This window comes from Mus caroli, chromosome X, assembly GCF_900094665.2.
Source record: "Mus caroli chromosome X, CAROLI_EIJ_v1.1, whole genome shotgun sequence".
Lineage (NCBI taxonomy): Eukaryota > Metazoa > Chordata > Mammalia > Rodentia > Muridae > Mus > Mus caroli.
Window position 1 is genome coordinate 9,306,607 of NC_034589.1, and position 14,463 is coordinate 9,321,069.

At 37.1% G+C, this 14,463-nt stretch overlaps 1 pseudogene; it reads left to right on the forward strand.

Annotated features, from left to right (window-relative positions):
- The first annotated feature begins 750 nt into the window (after positions 1–750).
- Positions 751–2,147, forward strand: LOC110287082 (annotated as a pseudogene).
- The last annotated feature ends 12,316 nt before the right edge of the window (positions 2,148–14,463 follow it).

Sequence of the window (14,463 nt, forward strand, 5' to 3'; positions counted from 1 at the left end):
GCAAAGAATTCCATTCAACAACATCAAAAATTGTGAAGACAGTGATACACGAAAAAGAAATGGGATAATTTAATTTGGAAAATATTCTTTTTTATATATATGGAAATCTGGCTGTTTTAACCTGTCAATATAATAGAGATGATGATCAAGTATGTAAGCCAGACTTCCATATTACATATGTCAAATACAGGCAATGACCAATGCTTGACACTGAATAGGGAATAATGTAATTTTGAAATACACAAGGCACATTCATGTCATAAAAAATGGGGCAAATGTGAAGAGCAGAGAAAATGAAATATTAGCCCCAAGATTAATGATGGTGCACACCTTTAATCCCAGCACTCCGGAGGCAGAGGCAGGCGGATTTCTGAGTTCAAGGCCAGTCTGGTCTATATAGTGAGTTCTAGGACAGCCAAAGTACACAGAGAAACCCTGTCTTGAAAAACCAAAAAAAAAAAAAATTAATGAAATGGAAAAGCTAAACAGATAGCATTATGAAAGAAAAATACATATTTTTAAACAGAAAAGATGTACATGATAGACACCCTCTGGTTACACTGATCTAAAAGAGAGAGAAAAGTAAATAGTATTTATTATAAAATTTGTTAAGTCTGAAAAATATAAATACAAATGTATACATGATAGTAAAAGAGCAAATTTCCCAAATGCTACAAAAATAAACAGTAAAAATGATTAATCAAAAGGGTAACAATACCACCTGTTTTTGTTGCCCTCCACAGAACCATGATGTTCTGGACAGTGAGCAGCAGCTTTGAGGATGACCCCTTCTTTGTTGATTCTTTTCTTGCACACCAAGAAAGTAAGTGTAACATGATGAGAAGTTTCTATGAACCTCTTAGAAGAGACTTTCTCAGTATCTCTGATCCTAGAGGAAGAACCTATAATCGTAGACAACGTGATGATGGTGAAGATTCCTTAACTCATGAAAGTGTCAACCATTTTCAGACAATGGATCAGATGATGGTAAAAACAAGAGTTACAAAGAAATTTTGGCCAACTTTCAATGGATCCAAATGGGCATGCATTTTGTTCTTCCTCTGTTATGACCTATTTCAAAGTAGGAGATGAACCACCAAATGTTCTCCAAGCTTCAACTCAAACCCATAGGACTCCAGGAGGAGGAAAAGAAACCAGAAAAGCAATGAGAGATTCTGACAAAAGACTTGAAAGAATGGCTGTTGGTCATCATATCCAAGACCAAGCTTGTGTCATTAGAAAATCAAAGAACAAGAAGACTGGAGATAAAGAGGTTAACCAAGAGTTCATCAATATGAATGAAAGTGAAGCTCATGCATTTGATGGTGAGTGGCAAAATGAAGTTCTGAAGTACAAGCTTATTGGATGATTAGGAAACACTGGAATGTGAAGCATGGGTCGTGAGCATACAGGGTGACAAGAACTCAAAAGGAGGGAAAATTCATCAAAATTCAGCCATTGAGAGTGGAAGAAGACCAGACATTTTTGTGGACAAACTCAATGTCAAAGGATCACTTGTGAAAATCACCAAAAAAAAAATAGCTATGCATTTCATTTGTTTAGTTGGTTATTTTAAAAAACTCATGGCATGGTGCTAGAAAATAAACAAAAGACCAATCTCCTCTTGTTAAATTAATGCTATACTTTGCAACTTTCTTCCAAATCTGAGTGTTCTTGTAAGTTTTGGCTTTACATTGTTCATACTTTAGGAATAAAATTTTGATGTTCAAAAAAATAGGGTGACAATAAAAAATAACAAGAATAAAAATTACATCATAAGGACATAGATATTGCTCAGTGGTTAAAAGCACTTATCACTCATACAAGTTCAGTGCCCATTGCCCATTATTAGGCATCTTGCAACTGCCTCTGCTCTAGTTTCAGGAGATCTGAAACTTTTGGAAGGTGTTAATACAACATACACTGTATTGCTAAAGAAAACATATACTTCTGGCACAGGACTTTGAGGAATCCAGCTGGAACTAACTTGGAATTCTCCCTGCTGAGGACTAGCTCCTATTGTAGCCAAAAGTGCTATGCAAACTTCCAAGGAAGAGGAAGAATTAGTCATTCACTCATTCATTCATTCATTTCTTTGTTTTTCTCCACAGGGTTTCTCTGGACCTGTCCTGAACAGGCTGTCCTGAACCTCACTCTGTAGACTATGCTGGTAACACCACTACCCAGATGCAATCCCTAGTCATATCCAGCTATAAGGTACATGAACCACAACAACAGCATGACGAGATATCCCCAAGAGTGTAATAATAGTACTTTTATCTTGGGAGTAACAAATAGCTGTCTAATTGGGCATTAAGATCTGTTCAGTGGGAGGGAAATCATACCTGACACAATACCACACAACTACCTGTGGCAGATGAGGTCACAGTTCTTAAAGGAGAACCTGCCACTGCCATCTTAAACTAGCTTTATTTCTAACTGTATGCTGAACACATCTCCTCATTCCCAACAATAAGTATAACTCTCACCCCTCATTAAAGAAGCTTCTTTGTTCAGCAAAAGGAGAACATTTCAGAAACCTACAATTAGTCAAAATACAGAAGATAACGGATTGTGGGGTGTTTATCTCAGTGAATACATCTACTATGCAGCCCTGCATGTATAGTTCAGGGAACATCACAGAAATGGGGAGGAAAGATTATATGTGTAGGAGGACCCTATCACCTGCTGCTAATGAATATCTTCTAGACGTGAAAGGGAAGTTTCACCTATGAGATCCCAACAATAACTAAGTCAATCAATTTGGCATATTTATTTAACATATTTAACATACCAGTTTAATATAGAATCAAACAGCATAGTGCCTACCTTTCAAAAAGCAGGTATAATTATCAGTATCAAAAGTGAAATCTTAAATTGTTTTGATACTTTTATAGCTCATTTATATTATTATATTCATTGCTGTTAAAATCTTAAATATTTATTCCTATTGAAAAACCAAATTTTACTCATATTTTTTAAAATTACTGTTGAACTGAAAAACATTCAGAAATAAGAGTTACAATTCCGCTACCGAATTAGAATCCAGGCATCAGTGATTGAAAAAGAAAAGACACTACTCCAAACTGAAGATAAAAAAAATTGTTAATTTCAAATACCAAATAGTTAAAACCACATTTGTAGAATGTGAAGTATAGAATGAAAGAAAGAAAATGAATACGTATGTTTAATTTTTAAAAGCCTATAACACATGAATGCCAGGAAAATATGAGTAATTTGAGACACACACATTCAAAAATAAGCAAATGAGCCAAGCAAGCAACAACTTTACTAAACACTGGACTCTAGTAATAGGCAATACAATTTTCTGTTTCATATAAGAGGAACTGTGCTTTAACCAGTTGTTTTTATAATGTACAAACAGCATTTGATAACAGTACAATATTAATAGAAATTAAAAGACAAATCCTATACAAAACAAACAACTCTTCCACTTTTACATAGAAATTAAAAACTCTCCCAGTAAGCAAATCTAGGTTAAAAGAATTAAACCCACAAAAAATTCTATGTCTGAAAAAGAGTATTAGTGAAAACACTACTTATGAAAACTCATGAGATTCATTAGAATAAAATTTATAGGCACAAACATCCACATCAATAAAAATTATGGAAAGAAAATAATGAATTACATTTCTAGCTGCTAAAAGAATATAAGAAAGAAAGAATAATTGAGAAAACCCAAAGAAAGCAAAATAAAGAAATATTACTGTGTGCATGCCCTAGACAAATGAAATCAATATATTGTAGTTATATTTGCATTCCCATAAGTATTGCAGCAATGAGTGCATATACCAGAACTTTATACAGCCATCACAAAAGAAAGCTGTGGAACAGGATATATTAAGTGAAATTAGTCACACGCATAAATTTGAATACTGACTATACTTACTCACATGCGGGAGCTACAAAACGATTTTTTTTTATAGAAGAAAGAGTAGTCACTAGAAGCTACAAAATAGGGCAGGGGTATAGAAAAAAATTAAATAACAACTACACAGCTAGAGAAGAGGAGTAAGTCTCTGTGTTTTATAACACAGTGTGGTGAAAATATTTTACAGCACATCATATGCTTTACAAGGAAACAGAAGCAAACATTTTGAAGGATCCCACACATGTGAAAGCACATGAGCATGCATGTTCATGCCAACACATACAAATTAAAACTATTGCCCTAAACTTGTTATCATCATACAATGCAGGGCACATATTGAATGATCACACTTTGTATCACAAATATGTGATATTCACATGTCCATTCAAGATTTCAAAAGGACTGAAGTGAGTTGGTGAACAGGGGGGAGGTAGGATGGGATAACATTTGAAAGGGAAGGGGATAACATTTGAACTGTAAATAAAGAAAATATCTAATAAAAATAAAATAGAAAAGAAGAACAATTAAATAATGCAGAAAATAAATAAATAAATAAATAAATAAATAAATAAATAAATAAATAAATATCATCTTGCTCAGAGGGATTCACAGAGCAGTTTTACATCATCTTTACAGATTATATAGTTCTAATAAGACACTCATTTAAGAGGAAGGAAATTTTCCATATTATTTTCAGAAGCAAGAATATGACTAGTCCCATAAAAATTATCAAACCAATATCAGTTATGAATAACAATACCACAAAACTCAGTAAATCATAAATGGTATTAAAACTTCTACTGTATTTTTAAAAGTCATGTATTATGACATGATAGTCTGCCGTTGGTTCTACATTTTTCAGTGTGTTTGTGTTATGTCATTAAGGGAGCTCAAGCATTCAGCTTGCTCTCAGAGATTTACCTATAGTTAATTTGTTTTTTCAATATTAGTTACTACTGACTGCTTGGAGGTCCAAATCTTTCAAATTTCACATGACTCTGAAACCCACCAATCATATAAAGATAGATCTAGATGTTAACCTTGGTTTCTGGTTTCTATGGTAAGTTTTGAAATCAAATAAATAAACTTACTTGAACAAGCTGACTGAGAGAACACCAGACAGGATAGTGGGCAGTCTTTATGCCTGAGTTTGAAGAATGTTCATTTCTTTTCATTGCCTTCTAAAGTGCTCTGTAGTCCTCTTCACTTCTCTTGGATATGTTTTATCATTCAAGGTACCCCTCCCTCAGCTTCAGGATCTTTTCATTTCTGATGACTCCAAGGGTTTCTTGGGCTCTGATATCATTTTTTCTGGAAATCATTCTCTCATCTGGACATTTTCTTCTCCAGGTTTCCCTTACATAATTACTAATTTGAAAACAGCAACAGCAGCAGCAGCAGCAGCAGCAGCAGCAGCAGCAGCAACAACAACAACAGCAGCAACAGCAGCAGCAGCAGCAACAACAACAACAAAATGCAAACACATAAAAAAATAAAAATAAGCAATGACAACAAAATTCAAAACCTAGACTTCTTGCTCCTAGACAGCCTTTGAGGCATAGCATACTTGCCAGAGGTTCCTCTTTGCAATTAACTGTTCTTTCATAGGACTTTGTCTGAAATTTTCCATTTGTTCTCTGACGTGTTCCTTCACAACCCATGCCTTGTTTCTCTCAATTCTTAACCTACTTCTTGGACAGATCTTTTGCACATCCATTGTTATCGTGTAGTCTACTGATAGAAACACACAGGCATTTCTTTATAGGCTCATTCCAAAAGGAAACAATGGCAATTTTCTTTAACAGCCAGCTGTGAGGCAGGAAGAGTCACTGGGTCACAGTGCCCATCAAAACAGATTAATCTCAGTATGGTATCAATCTTTCTGCATGTAAATAGATCTAATCATGGGACAAATTGAAAATATACTAGGTTTTATCAAAGATAAGAGCAGGAACAAAAAGAAACTGAATATGTACAGAAAGAGCTTATTAATAATGCCTTTTTGAGTAGGAAAGAGAATAATAAAATCATTTTCATTCCCTCCAGACTTCCCTGTAACTCTCCTTCTCACTTCATTGCATTAGAGGCATCTTTTTTAGGGTTTCTATGGTACAAAACTGAGGAGCAAAATGGAGAAATAAATTGACACTTTATAAAAACTTTAAAATACTGTAGATCAGCCAAAAGAAGAGGATTTGGCATTATATTTCAATAATAATATGAGATAAGAATTTATAACTAAACTCTGAGGCTGTAGAAACAAACAGTAATCTCTAAGTCCACAACAGGGAAAGAGGCACTCAAGTATGGAAGACAAAAGTGAATAATCACTGAGGAGAGACAGAATATCAGAAGGATGGGTATGGCAAATGACCTAATCATTGTAGAAGCATTATTAGCACAAGAAATAACTCTGTCTTGTTCATGACTGCAGCACTGAAAGCTATCTGTGCATATCTGTTAAACAGATTATCATTAGCCCTAGCCTTGGCATATTTATTTACAAAAGATATGTATCCTATAATTTGGCATCTAGCAGGTACTAAAATGTGCACATTAAATAAAATTTAATAGAAGAATTAGGACACATGCCCTTTAAAGCATTGTTATAAACACTGTTATAGACATTGATCGGTGGTTACAAGCCCTGGCTGCTTTTTCAGAATTCCCAATTCTGATACCTAGGACCTTCTTGGCAGCTCACAACCATCTGTAACTCCAGTCCCAAGGTATCTAGAACCCTCTTCTGGCCTCCACTGAAACTCCCCACTCTTAGTGTTCAAGCATTCTACAAGTAATTAAATTTTAAATAGTCATTTTAAAAGTCTTCTGAGATTTCACAACTGAGGAATCTCAAATGGGCAAGAAGCACCTAAAGAAATGTTCAAAGTCCTTAGTGATCTGGGAAATGCAAATCAAAATGACTCTGAGATTCAACCTTACACCAGTCAGAATGGCTAAGATCAAAACCACAGGTGACAGACAACACATGTTGGAGAGGATATGGAGAAAGAGGAATACTCCTTCATTGCTGGTGGGCTTGCAAGCTGGTACAACCACTCTGGAAATTAATCTGGAGGTTCCTGAGAAAACTGGGAATAGATCTATCTGAAGACCCAGCAATTCCACTCTTGGGAATATAGCCAAAAGATGACTCACCATTGCCATAAGTGCACATGTTCCACTATGTTTATAGAAGACTTATTTGTGATAGCCAGAAGCTAGAAACAACCCAGGGGTCCCACAACAGTAGAATGGATACAGAAAAATGTTGTTCATTTACACAATGCACTACTACTCAGCTATTAAGAACAAGGACTTCCTGAGTTTTGCAGGCAAGTGGATAGAACTAGAAAATAACATCCTAAGAGAGGTAACTCAGATCCAAAAGGACATGCATAGGATGTACTCATTATTAAGCAAAAAAAGCAGAAAAAAAACCAACAACAAACAAACAAACCAAAAACAAAACACACAGAATACACAAGATACATTACACAGAATTCAAAAGGCTCAACAAGCTGAAGTGCCCAAGTGAGGACTCCTCAGTCCCATCTGGGAGAGAGAAGAAAGCAATCATAAATGGGGAGGGAGGGAGTGACTTGTGATGGAAAGTGGATAGAGTGGAGAACCTGATCTGGTATTGGGTGAGGGAAAAGAACTGAAGACCTGAGGGACAGCAGAAAGAATCTAATAGGCAATCTCATGAGATAGGAGGTTGGGGGAACCCTCCAGAAAGCACCAGAGTCCTGGGAGGTGAGAGAATCTCAGGACTCAAAGGGAGAAACCTTAGATGAAATGCTCAACAGTAGGGAGAAGGAACTTATAGATCCCACCTCTAGCAAGAACACAGGACATCAAATGAGGGAGAGGAGGGCCATTCCACAGTCACAACTCTGACCCATAATTGTTCCTGTATGAAAGAATTACAGGGATGGAAATGGAGTGGAGCCTGAGGAAAAGAAGGTCCAGCGACAGGTCCAAAGTGGGATCCAGCTCAAGGGGAGGTCCCAATGCCTGACACTATTATTTAGGCTATGGAGCGCTCACAAAAATGGACCTAGCATGATCTCACTCTGGAAGACCCAACAAGCAGCTGAAAGAGTGAGATGCAGATATTTGCACACAACCAATAGACAAAAGCAGCTGACCCCTGTGGTTGAATTAGGAAAGGCTGAAAGAAGCTGAGGAGAAGGGTTATCCTGTAGAAGGACCAGCAGTCTCAATTAATTGGACCCCTCAGACCTCTCAGACACTGGACCACCAAACAGATAGCATACACCAGCTGATATGAGGCCCCCAACACACATACAGAAGAGGACTGCGGGGTATGTGTTCATTCAGAGATGATGCGCATAACCCTCAAGAGACTGGAGGTCCCAAGGAGTTTAGAGGTCAGGTGGGGTGGTGGTGGGGGTATCTATGTGGAGACAGGTGGGATGGGGAGGAAGTGTGGGATGTGGAGCAGACAGGGTGGAAATAAAAAAAGCTGGAATGTAAAAAAAAAAAAAAAAAAAAAAAAACCAAAAAAAACAAATGGAGACATTAGCAGGAAAAAAAAAATCAACTGTTGTTTCAAGTTAAGAATATGTGAAGCCAGGCAATGGTGGTGCCTGCCTTTAATCCCAGCACATGGGAGGCAGAGGCATGCAGATTTCTGAGTTCAAGACAAGCTTGGACTACAGAATGAGTACTGGGACAGCCAGAACTGCACAAAGAAACCCTGTCTTGAAAAACCAAATGTGTGTGTGTGTGTGTGTGTGTGTGTGTGTGTGTGTGTGAAACACATGTTTCAAATCATTATTGTCATGACAAATTTGAGAGCTGTGAGGTTTGGCAAAATATAAAACATTGTCTTTCTCACAAAACCAATATCAAGTCTTAGATCTTAACAAAATGCACTATTGACCTAGATATTCTACTTTACCATGGCTAGTTAACAATAAATATTATTGTCACCTACATTGGATGTAAACCAGGGGACATTTTAAAGACGAAAATTATAGAGTTAATATAGTTCCATAGGTAACTGCTAAGAGGAATAAATAGGCTTATTAAATTATGACAAAGTAGATTGAAGAGGCAGATTTTTATATGTGTTAATTTTGCTTATAGACCTCTAACATATGGAGAAGTGGAGACACATTTAAGCATTAAACAACATTAAATAATAGTATTAGGAGTGAACTGTACTTCTTGCATTTATGTCTGAATCTCTGTGTTCTATTATCTGCTCACTATTTTCTCCAGGCAGATTGTATAGCTAAGTTCTTTTTTCACAAGTTTGATGTGTTCCATTTGATATACACACTCTGACATAATAGGGCACATGACCTAATCAAAAGAGATTAGCAGTCTATTTGCTAATGCACAGAATAATAGCAATTTCTTCACCTATATAATGTAATATGATTCTAATAAATAAAATGCCATCTCAGTGAATATCTACTCAAGTCAAGTGAGGCATATTAGAAAGACAAAATTATGTTTGTTATTACTATTAAAGTAAATTTAGGCCTGTAGAGATGATTAAATATGCCAGGAAGTGTTCATGAACCCCAAAAGACCACCAAGAACCCATTAGGGTCTCCTTATTTCAAGATAGGGTTTCGGCTCTCCACCAACCTAACCCTGACATAGCAGGACAGGAAAGGAAGGCAGAGCATCCTCAAATTCTCAGAAAGACAAGTTTTTATAGAAAAGTAGAAGGGAGTGAAGGAGGGGGTGTCCAGTCTATCAAGTATCTAATAGAATAACTATAAGCTTACATGTGGGTCAGGACTCTGAAGCAAGACCATATACAATCTTGAACGGTCTCAAAGTAAGTCTGAAGCATTCAGACTAAACTTTGATTAACTGTTGCTAGGAAGTAGCTAGGGAATAACTCTGGGGTATGGGTCAAGGTCCTTTCTGGTACTTGGGTACAACTTGGGTTCTGCTGTAGGTCAAGGTTCTTTTTTTAAAATTATTATTATTTATTGGATGGAGGCCAGTCTCAAGATAGAATTGGTTTGGCCTCTCAATTCAATGGTTAACTGCACATGTTGTTCTTTCAAAGCTCCCAGGTTTACCCCTCAGCATCCACACATTGTCCCATAAGAATCAACAACATCAGTTCCAGGTGACCTGACACCGTTTTAAGACCTCCACAGGTACTGGGCACCAGACACCTGGCATAGTACACAAACACTCATGCAGACAAAACACTGATACACATGGAATAAAATATGTAAATCTAAAATGAATTTTAAGGAAAATCTTAAAGATTCACATGAACTACTTCACATCAACCTTGAGACATAGCTCTTAATGTCATTGTATGGCTGAAAATACCCTGAAAGCTCTCAAAAAGGAAATGACAGCTTTGTAATTTTCCAGGTTTTAAGACTTCTACTCAAGGACAGACATCTTAACAATGCTAGACTTATTTATAAAAAGGTGTTGTATAACAGTTTTATTTATTTTTAAAAGCCATATTATTAAATTTTCCTCCTTTTAAATAGTCAACATTGTCCTTTCCTGTTTCATAAAAAATTAATAACAGATCTAATTAATTCTTTCTTCAAGTGTTCTATTAATACAATTGACTTCTTTTAGAAAATGCAATTTTTGGTACTGGCTTTCTGCCAGCCATAAGAAATTTTAACACAAAAATAATTAGAAGGGGAATATTAAATTATATATCCAGGGGACTCCTGAAGGTGAGATACACCACAAAACCTAACTGACTAGGACGTCCAGTTGAGACTTTTTTTGTTGTTGTTTTGTTTTGTTTTGATTGATTTTTGTTTGTTTGTTTTAAAGACTCTAAAGCAGTTTATCCTCCTCAGCCTTGAAAAGTGGTGATACAAGAAGCAAGGGTACACAGGTTTCAGCATTTAGGCACAGTCAACCAACCACATACATTCCTTCAATCAAGTTGGGTTGAACTTTCTGTTTCAATCCTGGTGTGATGTTGCACGTCTACAATCCCAGTACATGGGAGTTGGCAGTGTTTTTGAGTCACTTAACGTGGGTGCTTGGAACTGAAATCAGACCCACTTCTAGAAAATTCAAATAATATAATCTAACTCTCAGAATAGTCACTTCATGCCAGTGGGTAGAAAACTAAGTGTAAGTGCTGCTACATTAATTATTCTTTTAAAAGTTATCAATTGTTTTAAAAGGAATAGAATAACAATGAGAAACATCTATACCTCAAAAACGAAACACAAAACATAAAACAAACAAATGGGAGTAGCAATAAAACATTTAAGTAATATAAAAATATAAGTAGGGGCTGGAGAGATGACTTAGCAGTTAAGAACAATTGCTGATCTTTTAGAGGATCCAAGTTTGACTCCCAACACTCACATGGTGACTCACAATTGTCTTCAATAGTCTCAGGAGGTATGATTTTATCATTTTTCTACTGGTCTCCACAGGCCCAGGCACACACATAGTGCAGACATATATGCAAGCAATACACTCATATGCATAAAATAAAAAGTAATTCTAAAATTAAATATGTATACATATATAATGAATCTTTTAAAATTATATATGCTAAGGCTGGAGAAGATAGCTCATAGTTGAGTCTTTTTGAAAGTAACACTAGAAGAAATAGGTGTTTCAGATTATTGGAAGACATATGCATACAGCGTGTTCATTCTAAAAACATCAGAAATATTTTTGGAGCTCTTGTATAGAAGAATCTTTAACCATGATGTTGTATGCTATCATGTATGAACATCTACAGCTGAATATGATCATACCATGTTACCAAGATTTGTCTGCATCCTTAGGATTGAATTATCTCTTCAAGTTGTGTAGAAGTCTGCAAGTCCTGAGACAAGGTTAAATAGCCTAGCTCACAGAGCCACTCACAGCATAGGTGCTTCTTGGATAATTTTGTGATTTCTGTTTTGAGTCTCATGATTAATGTAAATTCAGTTAATAACACAAACGTAGTGCACATGACATACATCAAACAATGACCACAGGAGCAATTCAGTATTGATAGAACAGGAAATGATAGTTATCGGTTCCTTTGTGGGTAATGTGACACTTGGAGCACTTAGGAACAATCAGTATATTAATTTCCAAACAAAAATTGAAATTCTACCATATATCTTTTATCAAATGAGCCTATTGTTTTTCATAAAAAAATTTATACTCTTTCTCTCTGAGTGGTGCTTGTAAAAAAAAAATCAAACATGATGATTTTAATGTGTGCAGTGTAACAAACACTAAGCTATTTTTTTCTCATTATTTTTTATTAGATATTTTCATTATTTGCATTTCAAATCTTGTCCCTTTTCCTGGTTTCCCCTCTGAAAATCCCCTGTTCCTGCCCCCCCCCTCACCAACCCACCCACTCCTGCTTCCTGGCCCTGGCATTCCCATGCACTGGGGCATACCTTCAACAGGACCAAGGGACTCTCCTCCCACTGAAGACCTACGAGGGCATTCCCTGCTACATATGCCGCTGGAGCCATGAGTCCTACCATGTGTACTCTTTGGTTGGTGGTTTAATCCCTGTGAGCTCTGGGGGTACTGGTTAGTTCATATTGTTGTTCCTCCTATGGCAGCAAACCCCTTTAGTTCCTTGAGTCCTTTCTCCTGCTCCTCCATTGGAGACCCTGTGCTCAGTCCAATGGTTGGCTGTGAGCATCCACCTCTGTATTTCTCAGACACTGGTAGAAATTCTCAGGAGACAGCTATAACAGGCTTTTGTCAGCAAGCAACTGTTGGCATCCACAACAGTGTCTGGGTTTGGTGACTATATGGGATCGATCCCCAGATGGAACAGTCTCTGGATGGTCATTCCTTCAGTCTCTGCCCCACACTTTGTCTGAACTCCTTCCATGGGTAATTTGTTCCAACTTTTAAGAAGGACTAAAGTATCCACACATTGGTCTTCCTTCTTCTTGAGTTTCATGTGATTTGTTAATTGTATCTTGAGTATTCTATGCTTCTGGGCTAATATCCACTTATCAATGAGTACATATCAAGGGTGTTCTTTTGTGATTGGGTTAACTAGGTTAGAATGTGTATTGGCTAGTTTTGTGTCAACTTGACACAAGCTGGAGTTATCACAGAGAAAGGAGCTTCAGTTGAGGAAATGCCTCCATGAGATCCAGCTGTAGGGCATTTTCTCAATTAGTGATCAAGGGGGGAGGGCCAATTGTGGGCTTGTGGGTGGGACCATCTCTGGGCTAGTAGTCTTGGGTTCTATAAGAAAACAAGCTGAGAAAGCCAGTGGAAGCAAACCAGTAAGGAACATGGCCTCTGCATCAGCTCCTGCTTTTTGACCTGCTTGAGTTCCAGTCCTGAATTCCTTGGTGATGAACAGCAGTATGGAAGTTGTAGTGGCTATTCCTGGTTGTCAACTTGACTATATTTGGAATGAACTACAATCCAGAATTGGAAGGCTCACTAGTGACCCTTATCTGGAGGCTTGGAGATCCTTATCTGGATCTTGGTATGGAGATCTTGAGCCATAGTGGCTATGGATTCCAGAAGATTAAATCTCCAAGTTTAAGGAACACACATTTAATCTGGGCTACACCTTTCATCTGGGATTAAAGGTGTGGTGGAACACACCTTTAATCTGGGCTACACATTCTGCTGGAGACAATATAAGGGCATTGGAAGAAGGGAGTCTGGCTCTTGCTCCTTCACCTGCTTGCTGTGTGAGACTGAGTAACTGTTAGATCCATTCACAGCTGCAACTGAACCATTGTTGGGAATTGGGCTGCTGACTATAAGTCATCAATAAATTCTTTTACTATATAGAGACTATACATAAGTTCTGTGACTCTAGAGAACCCTGAGTAATACAGAAGTTGGTACCAGGAGTGGGGTATTGCTGTGATAGGCCTGACCATGCTTTTATTTGAAAGAATGTGGATTTTTGGACTTTGGATTTGGAACTCAGTGGAATGCTTTAAATGGGGCTTAATGGGTCATCCTAGTAGGAATATGGAAGACTTTGTTGCTGAGAGTACTTTGAACTGTGTTGACCTGGTCCAAGAGATTTCAAAGGGGAAGACTTTCAGTATGTGTCATAAAGACTGTTTTTGTGGTATTTTGGTGAAGAATGTGGCTACTTTTTGCCCCTGTCTGAAAAGTTTGCCTGAAGCTAAGGTGAAGAAACTTGGATTAATTGCATTGACAAANGAAGTTTCAAAAAAGCCCAGCAGAGACTCTGTTCTCTGGTTAAGTCTCACAAAGAGAATTTTGAACAAGCATAGCAAGCTTAGAAAGGCAAAATATAAAATATATAGTTCAAGTATTAAAGGCATACCAGGAAGTCAAATGGAACAAAATCCTGTGTTCTAGGAAATGACAGAATAAGGGAGTGGGACCTTGGGGCAAGATCCTACCCTGCTGAATTTACATCTAGGCATCGTGGTACACACCTTTAATCCCATGAGACAGACATGCTGATCTCTGCATTTAAGATTCAATCTACAGAGCATGAACCAGGATAGCCAAGATCAGGCAGTGAAGGATTTAGAAAACATAAAGCTAGTGATAATATATTAGTACAAGGGGATCATGTTCTAGTTCCTGTAAGCAGCAGAACT